The 17458-nt window shown below is 48.8% G+C and overlaps 1 protein-coding gene across 1 annotated transcript in view; it reads right to left on the bottom strand.

Moving 5' to 3' along the window:
* Nucleotides 1–16112, bottom strand: part of LOC144767674 (putative G-protein coupled receptor 33) — a 499098-nt gene extending 482986 nt beyond the window's left edge. Inside the window, exon 1 of the mRNA XM_078651066.1 lies at nt 16050–16112. The gene's annotated coding sequence lies outside the window, so the exon portion shown is untranslated. The remainder of the gene's footprint in view (nt 1–16049) is intronic.
* Nucleotides 16113–17458: the final 1346 nt, after the last annotated feature.

The following is a 17458-nucleotide window of genomic DNA, read 5'->3' on the forward strand; positions in this document are numbered from 1 at the left end:
GGTAGAGCCCCTTGCTATCTCTCTGCTCTGGTGCAGCAATACATCCCCCCCCGCACACTTAGGTCTTCGACGCAGAATAAATTTAAGATTCCGCGCATCAACAGAGCCAAGATGGGAGGACGTTCGTTTTCCCTGTTAGCCCCATCTTTATGGAATTCTCTTCCTCAATCTTTGCGCACTGAATTGTGTTTTCTGAAATTCCGTAAGGGAATAAAAACTTGGCTTTTTAACAACTAATTTGATTTTATGATTCTCCCTTCCTTTCTCCGTTCAGTTTGCTCTAGCGCCGGGAAACCTCCGGGTAGCTGTGCGCTCAACAAATGCAATTATAAATAAATAAATAAATTATAAATAAATAAAATATATAATTTTAAATTTCAGTGTTGAAGGTTAAAATGACACATTTTCACCTTCAAGTATTGCTTGTGAAAATTGTCCATTTTCAAATTTGAAGAATTCTTCTTCTAGGTTTGAGGAGAAATAAAATATGTACGCAAAGGTACATACATTGCATAAAACTTACGAGGGAGCAAAGGTGTGTTACTGCTTCTGCTCTTCCGGCTGTTGGGCTAGTGCTAGTTCCTTTTACTGTTATGGTCTGTTTGGGATGTAACAAATGCATGTGTCCTAAAATGTAAAGAAATTAATGATTTCAGGTTGGTTATAGGAAAGGAAGAAGTTAGATTTTCTGTGTTGGAATAAGTGGCTTTATTAGTGTTAAACGTTGACAGTTAACATTATTACCTCAAATATTTCGTCTGTAATGCAACTGGTGCTCCTCTAAAGCTGTATGATACCTTTGGGCCGAGTTTGCACTATATAAAACTACAACAACAAAAAAAGGTTCTTTTATGTCTAGTTTGAAGTGAGATGCTCTTGGTCAGGGGTGATGTTCCGGTTTTGTGCGGATTCGTGTATTTCTGGGATCAAGGCTTCCTTTGTTCAGACCCAGATTCTTCATCCTCCGCCCGAGGTGAGGGCCATGTTTCTACTGTTGCTCACTGAAAGTAGGAGTGTTGGGCTTCCGTTCACGCTGATTGAGTTCTGTAGGATCTGGGAAAACTCCTGCCAGTGTTGTTGAGTCTCCCTTCCCATCTCAGGTCCACCTCAGCATTCTATCCCGTTTTAATTGGAGACAGCCTCGTTAAGCCCATCTGTTCCCTTGAGCCCCGTTGGCCCTGGGATGCCGGGAGACCCGCTCTAATTAGGAAACAAACTGCATCCTCTTCATCCAAAGAAGCTGCATTCTTTGGAAATAATGTCTTCAGACCCATGCCTGTCTTTCGCTTACGTTTCCTCTCCTGAGATATTTTCTGCTTTCCCATTTCTTCCCATTCCTACCCACCCATGCCTGCTTCTGACCCACTTGTTTTCCCATCTTCTCCTGTATTGGCCTAAAGGAAAACGATTCTCACTCCCTTCTGCCTGAGACTCGCACGCCAAAATCACGCCCTAACCTTCAGATCTCCATCCGAATCATACCCCACCATACCAGGCATATAATAATGTTGATCGTCTGATTTATAGATTTACAAATATTGCTGAAGCTATACGGATTATTGTTCAATGCTGCCCTTGCGGACCACCTGTTGATGCACCTCGCATTTTATTCAAATTTTCAGAGTAAAATTAAATAATTGGCAACATTGTTTTTACCTCATGGCTGCGGGAACACCCATGCTGCCCCGCCTATCAAAACTGCGCCATACCGAGCACATGGAATGCGGAGCAGAGGCAGCTCTGAGGACTGACTGCGCATTAGACACGCGCTGCAAAGGTAACAAGGCCACGCCCACACACTCACATAATGCTCTCCCTCTCTTTCCTCCACGTACAGTACTGCATCATTGACATTCAGTCCTGCTAAAAAAAGTGAATTTTTCCGCATCTGGTCAACATCGCGCAACACACCTACACATGGCAGGCGACACAGTATTGTGTCGCGACACAGAGTTTGGAAAGCTCTGGGCTAGGAAATCCTCGATTCAGGCTTCTAAGGAAGCCAAAAATCAATCAGATAGGTTTTTAGATGACAAGGGACTTTCATACTTTGGGCACTTCCTTAAAGATGAGGAGTCACTGGGCTCAATTTAATGTGCACCCGGGTTGCATCGCGGTGCGGGCTTTGATAATGAATGAGGTGCTGCTGGGTCTCTGCTGCTTTTTTGAATATTTAAAGGGGTGCACAAGATGCTGTCATGGACTTGGGCTTGAACTTGTAATTTGGCTACAGTAGTTGTTACAATAGTTTTTGTAAAGTCTAAGCCAGGGTCTTGTGCAGAAAGGTTTCCAGCACCCATGGGATGAACTCTTAATGGGTCAGTAAAAGTGTCCTGGATCGTGATGACATCCTCCTGGAAAAACCTGTGCGGCTGGGGATTCTCAGGTGGAACCTGAGCCTCAGGTGAGCATAAGCGAGGATTCTCAGAAAGTGACCTTTTAATATGACCAGGGCTGTGGGAAGAGAGCTGGTCATGGTCCTGGGCTTCCACATTGCACTGCGATGTCGTGGTAGTGGCAGAGCCAGTATGAGGAGCGGGCTTACTGAAAAACTAATTAATCCATGCTTGTGACAATTGGCTACCTGGGTATAACACTTTGTCTTGCAGTGACGGTGACTGTTGTAGAGCACCCCCTGGGGAGACAGCAGACAGCTCAAAGGGTGGTACCCTTTCTCCGGGGAAGTTTCCTACGTGGCATAGTGACTAGCCCCTCCATAAATCTCACGCGAGGTACTGCTTACAAATTAGTGACTTGGAGCTTGCGCTCTCCCTAACAGCAACCCCTCTCCGCACTGTCCAGTGATTGCGTACACCAGTGAGGGTGGCAACTAGCTGTAGTTGTAAGCAGCCCGTCTGTATAACGTGGTAGTGGTAGTGGAAGGCACTTACTGCCACCAGAAGCGCTAGTGGTGATTATGGCATTTTGCAAGGCCTTCCTCTCTCCTCTTTGCTGATAGGTGAGCAGAGCTAGGTGAGCTGGGCCACTTCGGACTCCTTGCTGCCCAACAGTCTTCACATGGATGGGTTCAAAGGCAATGGAAGACACCCTTTTCCCTCGTTGCCACCCAACGGGGCATCTCTCCTGTGCTGAAGGCGGTGTGGAAGGAGTTAATCCCCCTCTGATGGTGTCCGGTCCATTCCAGTCCGGGTTTGCCTGGGGTTGTCCGTGGGAGCGGGGCTCTAATCCCTGCTCTGCACCGCTGTATACCGCTCAACCACCATGCTGCGTGGGCGTGAGGGAGGAAGAGGAACTGAGAGCGCCTGAGGAACTGAGAGCGGGGGAGCGGGGTGCAGGAAGAACTGCCGCCTCTGCACTGACCTGCGCGGCTTGACCCTGCTCAACCCCCTCAGCTCAACCCCAGCAACCCCAGCACCTCAATCCGTTCCTCAGGACGCCGGGTCAAAACTCCGGTTCTGGCTCTGCTCGTCTCACCCCGATGTGCACAGGCGGCTGGTTGTGGCTGTGGCTGAACACGCTGGACCCCTCCGTAGCAGGTCGCACCCCGCAAATAGGCAGCCAGTTAGTGTGGTGGAGGGAGAAACTACAGGGACCACAATCCACCACGAGCGAGACCCACAACAGCCTGGAAGCCCTCCGTAGCAGGTCGCACCCCGCAAATAGGCAGCCAGTTAGTGTGGTGGAGGGAGAAACTACAGGGACCACATTCCACCATGAGCGAGGCCCACAATAGCCTGGAAGAGTCTATTGAGCTCGCATACAGGAGCCCACCCTCCGTGCGAGCACCGGCTGCAGCTGCAGTGTCAGAGCACAGCCCAGTTGGTTTCACAGCGTACCGTGCCCAGCAGGAACCGCTCACCGCCTCACCTCGTCTCAGAAGCCAAAACAGCGCACCAGGCCACGCAGGAGGTTCGCGCCGTCACAGGCTTCTCCGCCGCTACCCCCAGCCTACAGGCGACCCCCGAAATGCTGAGGGGGACACCAATGGGAGCAGACACCATCAGCAGAACCTTCAAAGCGTGATGTGCTGCTTTTCAGTGCGCTCTCTGGAGCAGGACAGGTATGCGTGAGTAGTGCAGAACCGGTATGCGTGAGTCCTCTCGTGTAGTAAGCAAAAGATTGAGAGCTAAAAATTGATGATGGATTCAACCCAGATCTGTAACTGCGGATTTTCAGCACTCCGTCCATCATCTCTTTGTGTTTGCTTTGTTCGCTGTAAGTTGGCAGGGTATGCCTAGAGGAGGGTCCATTGCTCAATTTGCCACTGGATTTAAGCTAGCCTGGCTAAGGAGGGTTGTTACCCCAAAACCGGTTCCAGGATGCTTGTTTATGGTCCAGGGAAGACATGGTTTGCAGTTCCGACTGGTCTGTTCCCATGAGGCACAGGGTCAAGACTAATTTGCATATAGCTGTGTCTGAACTGGGGTGACGAGGTGAGCTAAAGAATGATGATGAAAGTAATCCAGATCTGTGACTGGGGTTGAATGTTTGAAATGTTTCAGCATTCCGTCCATCATCTCCTAGTGTTTGCTTTGTTCACCCAAAGTTGGCAGGGTATGCCTAGACGTGGGTGACTTGCTCACTTTACCACTGGATTCAAGCTAGCCTTGATAATGAGTGGTGTTACCCCGAAACCGGTCCCAGGATGCTTGTTTCCATTCCTGGGTAGACATGGCTGGCAGTTCGATTTGGGCTGTTTCCATGAGACACAGGATCTATATGGATTGCACATAACAGTCTCTGAACCAGGGAGGCGTAGTGAGCTAAACAATGATGATGGATTCAACCAAGATCTGTGACTGGGGGTGAGTGTTAGAAAGGATTCAGCACTCCGTCCATCATCTCATGGTGTTTGCTTAACTCTATCCCTCAAACTGTGACCCTTAATTATTTAATTCCACATTTGGAAAAACTCTAACCTCTTACTTTGGAGTACTGACCAAAGCCAAATCCAGTTCACCTCTGCAGATGCATGTCTCTCGAGGATCTCAGCAAACCGTATAATGTTGTTATCCATTTCCATTCTAGCACTGGTTAACCTCTTGTTGGGCTTGGCCTTTTGTGCACGGTTATCCCCAAACATTTTTCCTTCTTCCTCCTAATTAGTCTGACCTGATTTTGTTAGCTCTAGAATGCTACGGGCTTTTCCACTGCTGATCAGTGCTAAAGTGCATATGCTCTCCGACTAAATTGTATTGATGGCTGGTTATCCATGATTGACACATTTGATTTACAGGTAAGTCTCTAGTAATGTCCACTGTGTATGCCCAGGGTCTATGAATTTAGTGCTACCAGTGGGCTTACAGCACTGATTGAGCCACCCCCATGAGTATCCCTACAAACATCTTAGGCCTGTCACTGCAGTGTCTGGATGCGCAGTGTTAAAGGTTACTCCCTTGGCTGGCCCTAACCTTCCCTTTTATTATGTATAAGGCACCCCTAAGGTTGTCCCAATGTAACTCCATGGGCAGGGAGCAGTGAATGTGGAAGGTAGACACGTGCTTGTATGTGTTACATGTCCTGATAGTGAAGTACTGACAATTTCATTTTTCATTATTGTAAGGACTATCTTTCCAGTAGGTTGTCATTGGAGCTGCCTTGTAACATCTTACAAGTTTAACTCTCGATTAGAAAGAAATAGAGATTTGGAGTTTGGGTTCCCTGAAATCAGAATCTAAAAACGCATCTTCCTCTGAAGGTGGTTTTAAAATATCACTTTTAGAAAGTGGACATTTTATTGGTTTACCATCCTGTGTCTCTGCCTGCCTGTGGAATCCACGTCTGGTTGCCACTGACAGTAGGGCTGGTTGTGCATTTTGTCTAGACAGTTACACAAAGGAAGCTGAGATGTGCCCTGCATATCCTGATTGCCCATCACTAGGCTGATGGGTCTTCCTGAGCTAGAGTAGTGGGAGGAGTTGTCACTGACACCTGAATAGGGATGTGGCTGTCCTCTCACAATGCTGTCTCCAACCCCCTGTAGTGTGTCTGGAGCCAGGACAGGGCAAGGTAGGATATGTGCACTACATAGACTATCTTTTGAAGCATGCCTACCTCAAAGGCGAAATGGGGTATAAGTATTGGACCTGTAAGAGGAGGCTACTACGAGAAAGAGCTGGAGAGCTGTCAGGAGGAGTACTACCTCTTTACAGTTTTGGTTTGCTGTGTTGGCCTGCATTTGCTGCTTCTGTCTTGGAGAGAAAAAGGACTGTACTTTGCTTTGTATCCTGCTTCAGAAGATTCTCCAAGAGCTTATATGAGCTTGCCTCCTGTTGAAAAGTCAACACCTGCAGCCCCTGGACTCCTCTGCTGGGAGATATGGCCTGCCAAGTGGTGCCAATTCAAGTTCTTGGCCATTGCGGTGGCTTTGCAGCAGAATGTAGAAGAAAATCCAGGCAGCAACGTCTGCGCCTGTTTTTTCTGATGCAGTACCTCTTTGCGGCTGGGAGGATATATGGCGTGCCTGGGTCCAAGTTCGTTGCAGCTGCAGCCTGTGTCCCGAGTAATCTGTCTCTGACGACTGAGACACCCGTTCCGACTCCCACGCAGGCCCTGCTGTGCAGCTGAAAAACCTTATAACTTGAGGGGAGGTGATGCCTCTGTTCCTTACTGCAGCGCAGGAGAGGTAAGACATTAGTTCCTTACTGTGTCGGGGAGGTGACGTCACGGATGGCGGTGATGCGTCAGTTCCTTTTGACTGTGCGATATCGTTAGATTTGCGAGTCGCCCACGTCGAGGATCGGCTCCGTGTTGATGAAGCACCACGTCGGTGAAGTCGGGGCTGCAGTGCAAGTTGTGAGAGTGCGCCATGGGTGTCACGAGCCGTGTCCTCGGCTCTGGCGCAGACAGCGGCCTCGTTGACGGCTTCAGAGTCAATGCGGCACAGCATCAGCGCTCATCGGGGAACAGTGTAAGTCGGGGCGGTGCGTCGTGCTCTTCACAGGCGGTACCCATGGCTTTGGTGCAGGTTACGGTGCTTAAACAGCAGTTCCAGATGCAGAGAGACAGAAGGGATGACATTGTTGTGTTCGTGAGGAGGCACACTGGAAGGTTAGGCAAGAAAATATTTACTTTCTAAAAGTTCAGGCATTTTAACTTTATTTTTCTATCTTTTTCCCAGTGTCAGTTATGTTTATATGATGTTATAAACAAACTCCCCATTCTATCCTATGGAAACGGATAGCCTTGCAATAGTGAAAAACGAAATTGGATATATTTCACAATCAGGACATGCCACACACATCAGGGCATATCCTACCTTTCTCATAAAATGAACCCTGCTCACGAGGATACCTTGGGCCTACCTTAGGGGTGACTAATCTGTAGAAAATGGATGGTTTAGAAACTGGCAAGTGTGTGCACTTATACTAACAGGGAGTCACCGCTCCTAAGTAGAGAGAGGAGGAAGGGGAGTAAGAGGTACTCTCGTCGTGTGCTACTCTAATTGTGGGGGGCAGTGTGTCCTCATCTTGATGCCCTCACACACTCCGAAAGATGTCATGCTTCATCATTGGACTTTTGTTCCTCATCGGTCCGGCACTGCAATGCCCTGTAGGTCCCCCAAAGGGTCTCTTTTTTGGAGATCTTTTAATGAAGCTGTATGGGTGCATGGGTGTAAGTGGCAGTTTATCAGGGGGCACCCAAATTTTTGGGCCACTGTAGATGCTACTTTCTTACTTTGAGGTGAACAATGTAGGACACCCGCGCAACAAGCGGGCTTCAGTGGTCTACATTAAAATCATTTCTAGGTCCCTGCATTTTCAGCAAATATTGCAGGGGCCATTTTTATATCAAGATTAGTTCTAACAATGTTGGACATGTTTAAATAAAGAATAAAAATAACAAATGCTGATGTTACCTTTAGGATGGTGGATTTTAAACTTCAAACTGACATTTTAATTGTCTAGAGCGTGTGCTGAATACCCTCTTCTTTAGACCCTTCCCGAATGTTATTCTTCCTTTGTAGTCAAAAGTATACCATTATTTTGGCCAATCTTTACACTTGTCCTTTAAAATGATAAAAAGCAGCAAGTCACAGGTTGCATGCCTGTGTGGAAAACCTAGGGGCATATTACCAGGCAATAGCGATAATTATCGCTATTGCTTGGTTAGAGACAACATTTTACCGCTGAGCTGCGGCGATTTTTACCGCAGATAAACCTTGGTATTACCAAGGTTTATCGCAAATGCGATAAAAAACGGCCGCAATGCATGAATATCGCTGAAAAGTCAGTGATATTCATGCATTACCGAGCTAATGCTCTTAGCCATGTTATCCACCTCCCATTGGATAACATGGCTAAGAACTGCTCAGGGCAGGTGTTAGCTTTTGGAGATATTTGCGCTTAGCGCAAATATCTCCAAAAGTTGGTAATAGGAGATAGCGATGTTAGCGACTATTTCCAGTCGCTAACATCTTGGCACGCCCACTTTGCATGCCATTAGCGATAAATATCACTGACATGCAAAGCGGGGCCCAAGATGGTCGCTATCTTCTACTAGCTGTCGCTAACTGGTGTTAGCGACAGCTAGGTAATAGGGAGATAATTGTATCTCCGCTTTCTTGGCTTTTAAAGCCAAAAAAGCGGAGATAAACCCCCTTGATAATATGCCCCACAATCTTTTATCCATCCCACATCGATATCATGAAGTAGCATTTACTTGGGTACTCATAATATCGGTCCTTTAAATACCTAGGGGCCACATTTATCAAGGTTTTTACAAAGCACAACCCAGCAAGCCCATTGATGAGCTGTGCTGTGTGAAAGGCAGGAATGAGCCGTATTTAACTGTATATGGTGCATTCCTGTCATGTCCTTGCACTGGCACAGACAGGCTTGCTCGATGGTGCAAGGCTGCCTGTGCTATAGGCAAGATTGCTTGGTGCAGGAAGGAACACCAGTTACATTACACAAGGACACATTCAATATTGTAGGCATGAGGAATTTGAGTGATTTGCCCAGAATGGCAGGATGTTAAGTCTACACAGTGACTCGAACCTGAGCCCAAAGTTCAAATTCGGAATTTCTGGCTGTTATGCAACATCATCTGTCTGCCGAAAGGAGCACTCATAGAAAGAGGAAAAATAAAGAGAAATTGACATATTTCTCCTCAATATGCCGCCCCTGGGGAGGTTTGTCATTTTAATGCATTCCCAGGTCTAGCAGTCATGTTAAATCTGTAAATGTGCCAAAATCCATGGGTGGATGCACGGGAACAACCACGTTCCACCCAAGCTCCAACTATGGAACACCTCCCTGGGGCAGAGTAACGCAAGGCAATGAATTGCACTGCAATGTGTTGCTCTAGATTTATCAAGCCACCAGGGCCACGCCGGGCCATGCAGGGCAATGCAGGGCTATGCAAGGTGGTTGATAAACCAGGCTCATTTGTTACGTTGCCCTAGCACTGCCGTGCATGGTGCAAGAGCGACACAACTCAATGATAAATCTGCCGCCAGACACAACTCAGTCTGTGAATGTTGATTTCTTAATGCTCACAATGATTACCACACTTATATTGCCATTTTTTCGAAGAAGTTGGCGAAATACCCCATGGACGGCTGAGTCACAGAAGTGTAACATGTTCTCATTGAAAGTCACCAATAACTTGTAGATTTGCACCTATCACTCTTTTTTTTTTTTTTTTTTTTTTTTTTTTTTTTTTTATTGTGGGTGCGCCGCAGGTTTAGTTTGGTGGCCCTGTCCGGCAGGAACCCGGACTGGTCTGGGTGGACCAGGCCCGGTATTACCTGTCGTAAGCGTCGTGCCAGAATAGTGGCCAGGATTTTAGTCTCAATATTCAGCAGCGAGATTGGGCGATAGGAGGAACAGTCGCCACGGGGCTTGCCTTCTTTGTGAATCGGGATTATGGTAGCTAGGGCCAGGTCCGGCGGTAGGCCTCCCGAGGCGAGAGCGTCCGCATATAGCGACTTCAAGTGACGCGAAAGGAGGTCCCCCGTTCGTTTGAAGAACTCCGCTGGGAAACCATTTGGTCCCGGAGCCTTCCCCGGTTTCAGGGCAGCCATCGCCTCTGCGATTTCATCTAGGGACAGGTCGGCTTCCAAAGCCTCACTATCTTCGGGGGTCAACTGCGGAACTTCCACGCTACCCAGGAACGACTGCACCGCCTCGCAGTCCCCTAGGTCCCGCGCCCTGTAGAAGTCTTCGAAATAAGTCGCAAAGGCCTCCGCTATAGTGTCGTCTGTGGACGCCCGTGCCTTACTGGGGAGCTCAACCCAATCCACCCACCTGGCAGCTTGCTCGCGCCTGCTCAGCCATGCCATGAGTTTACCAGATTTGTCTCCGACATCGTATAAGCGATGCAGGGTGGCCAGCGCCTGTGTACGCGCCTCGTCCGTGCTTAGCTCTCTATACAGCCTTTGAGTGTCTAGCAGTATTCTGAGATCTACCTCCGCCTTCGTTCTGTGATATTCAGCCTCCCGGGTCAAGATGTTTGCCTCCTCCTTCGCTATAGCTTCCGTGCGTTTCCTTCTGGCCTCCCCCACCCTGGATTGGAAGCGGTCCCTCAACACCGTTTTCATGGCTTCCCATAGTGTCACCCCGGACTGTACCGATCCCTCGTTTTCCGCCAAAAAAACTCTGATATCCGCTCTTATGCCCCCTAGAATTGCAGGAGTCTGTAACTCCCATGGCGACATATGCCACTGTGCCTGACCTCTCCCCCTTCCCCGACCTATGTGTACGAACAGCGGGGAATGGTCCGAGATACCCCTCGCCCTGTAGTCTGCCTCGTCTCCCGCCGAAAGCTCCTGTCTCGATGTGAAAATGTAATCTAGCCTAGAGAAGACCTTGTGGGCCCCAGAGTAGAATGAGTAAGCTGCGTGGGTAGGATGAAGCCACCGCCAAACGTCGGTGAGACCGATCGTGTCCATTCTACGCGCCAAAGCCGTCTCCGCAGCCACCGTGTGGGGGTTCCCAGAACGATCGCGCATCGTGCACATCACGTCGTTGAAATCCCCCCCCACAATCTGTATCGTGTCCGCCGTGTCTAGCAGAATGGTCGTGATCTCCTGCATTGTTCGTGTTTGTAATTTGGGTGGAGCATAAACCGACAACAGAGTGTACCTGCGCCTCCTCCATGTCCCCTGCACCCCGGCAAACGATCCCTGTGGGTCCAACCATGTACGTGCGACTGTGAAAGGTGCTGTTTTCCTGACTAGTATTGCCGTGCCCCGTGAGTCCATGGTGTACCCCGCATGTGCCAGAACGACGTACTGCCCGCGCGCCAAAAAAGCACAGCGGTTCCCCCTCAGATGTGTTTCCTGCAGGAAAACGATGTCAGGTGCTACACGCTTAATATATGCAGTAACCAGGCTCCTCTTAATTTTGGACCCCAAACCGTTCACGTTCCAGGTTAGCGCCTTAACCCCGGCGCCTTCACCGTGTGGTGTAGCTAGTGTACTCGCCATTGTATCACCTGAGGACTGTCCAGTACCGGGCCCCAGGGCCGGGACGGTAGCAAGGGTAAACTCTCCCGAAGTTGCTGCTGCATGCACACCTGTCTCCCCCCCTTCCCAACATCCCAACACCCCAACATGAGGTAAACTGTAACCAAACCCCTTCCCGCACCCCCCTCCCCACCTCCCTCCCCTTCCAGTTGCATCCCAATCCGGGTCTCAACTATCCGTGGGAGAAGGCCTGTCGCCCTCCCACACATCCCACCCTCAATCAACAAACAGTAACCAGTACTGAAAACTTAAGGAATAGTAGGGGGGTGTGTCAACTTGCGTGCTCCGCTGCGCCGAGCCGCTATCTTCCCCGATCCCTATACAGCAACGATCACGAATGTGAGTCCTGAGTGTCCATATTCATCCCTTGACCCGAGGAGTCTTGTTCCAATTGCTGGATTTCTGCGACCAGCGGATGCACTGAGTCGTTCACTGTTTCCCCGTCCTCTCTTCCAGATATGCGGTCCTCCAAGTCCTCCACGTCTTCACCTTCTGAACGGGTTCCATTCCGCAGGCAATGGAATCTCGAGCCCGCCACGGAGTCCGTGCCCGGGGATGTGGATCTGCTGCCTCTCCCACCCTCCTTGTCTCGTGGCCTGTATGGTGTCGCCGGTGTTTTCTTCTGCGTCCTCCGTACTCCCCGTCGCCGTGTTTTCGGCATTTCCCAGGGCGTCCTCTCCCGGACCGATTTGTCCAGCGCCGCTCGACCTGCCGCCTCTCTACTGTTCAGAATAGGTCGCTCTTCGAGCCATTGCCACACATCCTCCGGGTGAGCAAAAAAGATGGAGTTGTCTTTATAGATCACCTTGAGTTTGGCGGGGAAAAGGAGCATGTAAGTAATGTTCAAAGATCTCAGCTTTGCCTTCACCGAATCAAACGAGCGGCGTTGCTTCGAGACCTCCTGACTATAGTCCGGAAAGATCATTATGGTGGTATTCTCCAAACGGATCTCCCCCATTTTCCTGGCCTCCCGTAAGATCAGGTCTCTGTCCGCATAGTTCAAGAAGCGCGCTATCACTGGTCTCGGTCGCGCACCCTCCGGAGGCTTGGCTAGAAGCGCCCTGTGTGCCCTTTCGATGATGAAGCACTGGGAGAATTGCGCTGTTGGGAAGGTATCTTTCAGCCATGTGAGGAGAAAGGCGGACATGTTCTTTCCCTCAATCCCTTCTCTAAAGCCTACAAAGCGAAGGTTATTGCGCCTCGACCTATTTTCCGCGTCGTCCACCTTCCACAGCAGTTGACGGTGAGAGGCCTGGAGTTCCGCCATGTCCTTCTTGAGAGTAGAAATCGAGGCTTCATTGTCAGTCAACCTAGATTCGGTTGCCGTTACCCGGTCCGTCAAATTTCGGAAGTCCTGCCGCAGTAGCGTCACCTCGGACCCCACCTCTCCAATTTTCGTCTCCAGGGCCGTCCGGGACGCTTGTATGTCGGTCCTGGACGCTTGGATGGCCTCCATTAACATGGCCGTGTCATTGCGCGTGTCAGGCTGCAGAGAGTGTTGCACCGCCCCAGAACGCGTTGCCGTGAAGTCGTCCATAGGTCCCCGCCTCGCAGCCCTGTTCGCCGTGTCACCCTTCCCCATGATGATGAAGTCTGCAGGCCGGAGGCTCCCTATGCAGGCGTCCTGTCTCAGAGGCGCGGAGGGGCCCAGTCGCGTAGCTCCAATGACGCTAGGTACTCCGGATGTCACTGTCCGCTGTACCGCGTCAGCGGTCTCCCCGGCTCACCTCCCGTCGCAGTCCTGAGGTCCCCCAAGTGTCACCGTGAGGTCCGATGGCAGGGGTCGCGTGTCTGCCGTCCTGCAGACTAAGCCTCCAATGGTGGGGGCTGGGTAGTCAGGGCCCAGGCTCTCAGCCACTTTTCTCCCTCCAGTGCCCTTCAGGCCGGGCGCCTCCGCAGCTTCGCCGCCATGTTGGTAAAGGCGAGAGCCGCGCTCGAGCCAGTCTCTGCTCTCAGATTGCCAGGAGGACGGCCCTTGATTCCTCTGTCCTGGGCTTACCTCCGCTCCGCCTCGACGAGCACTCTCGGGCAATCCGCGACCCGGGGAGTGCAGCCGGTGGGGGATTCCGCCGTCACACACCGCCGGCCGCCATCTTGGTGCAGGCAGCCGGTGCCTCGCGACTGTCTCGGCTCACCTCCCCTTCTCTGCCGGCGAGACGTTGGTCACTCTTGGGGGTCAGGCGGGTCGCGGAGCCACCTTCAGCTGGGCAGTGTGCGGCAAGACCGCACGTGGGGCACTGGGAGCGCCGCGCTCCGCCAAGCGCCGCAGGCGCCCTCCTGGCCGCCGGAGAGCCGCCGGGGACACCGCACAGCCCGGGTTTCTGCAAAGGCGGCTGCACTCCACTACGCAGGTACTCCAACCAGGTGCCAGGGTGTATTGTCGTCCACACAGTGCCTCTTTGGGATCGTGGGGGATATGAAAAGTCGGATAAAGTGCCGCTCGGCCGGAGCTCCGGCAAGGCACGTCTACTCAGCCATGCTGTTGGCCACGCCCCCTGCACCTATCACTCTTATGTGGCCTGCTGTGTGTGTGCTGTATGAAACACAAGGATAGTAACAATGGAAAAAGATGCTTTATTATCCTCTGCACATCTGCATATACCATATGTGTGCCTGTGTTTTTGTGTGTGTTATCTGTGTTAACTGATTAAGAGTCATGGTATTAGAAAATCTACCAATTAAGCAAAGCAGGTCACTTCTCTGACCTAAACAGACCCATGGTAGCCTAGTTGTTCTCGACAACACTAGAAAAAATCACAATAATCAGGAAATCGTCCTGGCAATGCACACTTCCACTTCATCAATGCTGCTGCAAGGAGTCAGCCAAAGGGTAGTGTGAGAACTACACAAAATATACTTTGAAATACAATAAAACAAAATATATTGTCACCTGCTAACATTAGGATTGAGGTGTTATGCGACAGAATTAGAAACTGCGCAACCAAACTTGCCCGCCCCCAAAAAACAGCACACAACATATCATATAGGGAAGACTATGCTCATTATTACACACACTGCACATTCCCATTTTTTACTCTTCTTTCTTCTTTATGCCGCTTCTTGGGTAACTGTTTCTCCTCTCTCCTTCAGAGATCTCTCTGTACCATCACACGCAGATTTCACTTCTTTCACCACTCTCTCTGTCACTCTGGGGAACTTGCATCATTGTGTGCATATGCGATTCCATTACTGCGTTTATTAAGGAATCACAAATATAGAAACGCAATTGCCTATGCATGTAGGATTCGCAAATTGTTTTGCAATTTCTACATATTCCTTAATTGCGCATTGCAAATTGCGATTCAGAACTAAGGAATAGATTCCCATTCATTCCTATGGGCCTAGAGGCCAATAAGAATGAATGGGAATTGCATGCCCAATTTGCGAGTACCAAATAGGTACTCGCATATTGCGCATGCAATTTCAAGGCTGCAAGGGTGCCAAAGGACACATTGATGAACCCCTGAAATTAGCATCTGACCACATGGAACATGGAACTTTGACAAATGCACTTTTGTGCAGTTTTCTAAGTTTTCAAAAATTACCATCAACTTTGAATTGATGGTAATTTGCGATTCCTATTTGCAAAATCGATATTTCTTTTTTCATCATTCATTGCATTTAGAGAATCACAATTTGCGTTTCCCTAAATGCATTTGCAATTTAAGTAATAGCAAATTTTGCGATTACTTAAATTGTGTTTTTTCATTTGGGTTGAGGCATCCCAAATGCAAAAATACCGGTCGCAACAGGGCAGATTCTGGGAATCTTGGGCTTTGCGACCAATATTTAGAATGATGCATGTGGCCCAATGTCTCCGCTCTTTCCTTCCTTGTACACCTCTCAATACCTTTCCCTCTTCCTTACTTCAAAACCTTTGTTTTTCCTGTCTCCCCTCATTGCACAAATTTCAATATCTACCTTCCCTATTAAATCTGTGGTCTCCATTACTTTGTTTCTTCTCTCGCGCCTTAGCAAGGCACCAAAAGCATCTTTTCACTCTCGCTCTGTGTCAGCGTGTCCTGTCCTTCATTACTCCACTCTATACACCTTTTTTCTTCCTTCTAGCTCACATTATGTTTTTTTTATTTTCTCTATCTATATGTGCAACTTTTTAAACACACATCTCTCTGATCTTTGCAGCCTTTTCATATAATTTCTCTTTCTTTTCGTTGCACACCTCTGTATACTCTTCCTATTTTCATATCATTTCCCTGTCGCATTTCTTTACTCTTTCTTTCTTTGTATATCTCTGCATACATCTCCTTTCTTCCCCGCTCTGACGCGTTGCTTGCTTTGCTCTCTTATCTTCTTAGCAGCCCTTACCATTCATTCTTGTGCCAATGTTTTCACGCTCTTCTCTTTCTCTCATTTGCACTGTTCTCTATGCTATCACTCTTCCCTCTCTACAGACTTTTTGCTCATGTTTCTATACTATCACTTCTTTCATCATCCCAGCTCTCTTCACCTTCTTTTCTCTCTTTCCTTATATGCACACCTGTCTCTAGCATCTCCTGTCGTTCACGCCCACTCTCTGTTGCTTCTTCTCTTCCCCAGCCTTCTTTTCACCCTTCTGTATACCCTGCCCCTCCTTTCCTTCCCACACTCCCTCACTCACCTTTGCTTGCGCCTTGGGCAGTGCTCTGGAGCCCACAGTGACCCTCCCTTTGGTTCTGTGCTCGGGGTCAGAGTAAGTGATGCCCTCGGGGCTGATAACATGTCAGAGATTGTAGCAAAGTAGAGCTACAATATATATTCCACCAAAGGGGATGTTGCCGCGTGTCTGCCACATTGATTGTCACTCCCCTAGCTCCCCTTGTTTCTGTGAAAAGCCAACGGAAATGACTTTCATTTTTCTTGTTATTTTTAACTCTAAATCCTGATAAATATTTCAACAGAGCATTTTGTCTCTTTCGGATTAGGAGATGTTGTCTTGGTGGTAGAGGAAGACAAGCATCAACTCTGCAACAGTAAAATGGGATACAATGTATATAGTCCATGCTTTCCATCACTATAAAAGAAAGCACCGGCAAATGCAATAGGGCTAGCCAGCATTTTCAGTTATCATCACTACCCATAGTTTTGTCATTGCTTATTTAGCATTGGGAACAAACACCGCAACCAGTCCTAGGGCACAGAAAGGCTTTGAGAATCAGTTACTACCTCCTTTGAGGTGTCGGTAAAAGATCAGTGCTTTGCAACCGCAGTTGCATTCTCAAACCATTGATAGGTAGCGTTGCGACTCACAATTAGGACGGAACATCCCTTTTAAACTATTTATTGGTGAGAATAATGTTTCCATTTCTGACCTTCTGGGCTGCATATCCCCAAGGGAATCTTTTTATTGCTTTGAACATTATCTCTGCACATGTTTTAAAAATGTTCTGTAATTGTGATCGATTCAAATTTACAAATAAATTAACTGGTTAGACAGTAAATGTATTGCATTACACAGAATGTGGGAGGCACCAATGAGTGTGTGGATATGGCATCCCCGACCAATACACACCCCAAAAGTGCAGGATGGCAAAGTTCAAGTGGAGGTAAAGGATTTTCAGCTAATATATAGTCCAGAAGCACTTGAGAGTGGCATTCAAGAGGATGCTCATGATGTCCAACTAATACATTGTCCTGAAGCACTGGAGAGCAGCATTCAGGAAGAGGTACAAGAGCTTCAGTCAACACACAGTCCAGAAGTGCCGGAGAGTGACATTTAAGAAGAGGTACATTATGTCCAGGTAATACGTAGTCCAGAAGTGTGTGAAAGGAGCTTTCAAGAAGAGGTACACAATGTCCAGCTAAATGCAGTCCAGAAGTGCAAGAAAGAGGTATTCAAGAGACATTCAAAAAGAGGACCAGACTATCCAGCCAGTGCACAGTTCGGAAGTGTAGGAGACCAGCATTCAAGAGGTGGTGCAGGATTTCCAGCGAATACACTGTCCAGGCGTGAATTAGAAAAGCACTCAAGAGAAGGTACAAGCGTTCCAGCTAGTTCACAGTCCAGATTAGTGGGAGAGCAGTCTTCAA

This window comes from Lissotriton helveticus, chromosome 7 (genome assembly GCF_964261635.1).
Source record: "Lissotriton helveticus chromosome 7, aLisHel1.1, whole genome shotgun sequence".
In the NCBI taxonomy this organism is placed as follows: Eukaryota; Metazoa; Chordata; class Amphibia; order Caudata; family Salamandridae; genus Lissotriton; species Lissotriton helveticus.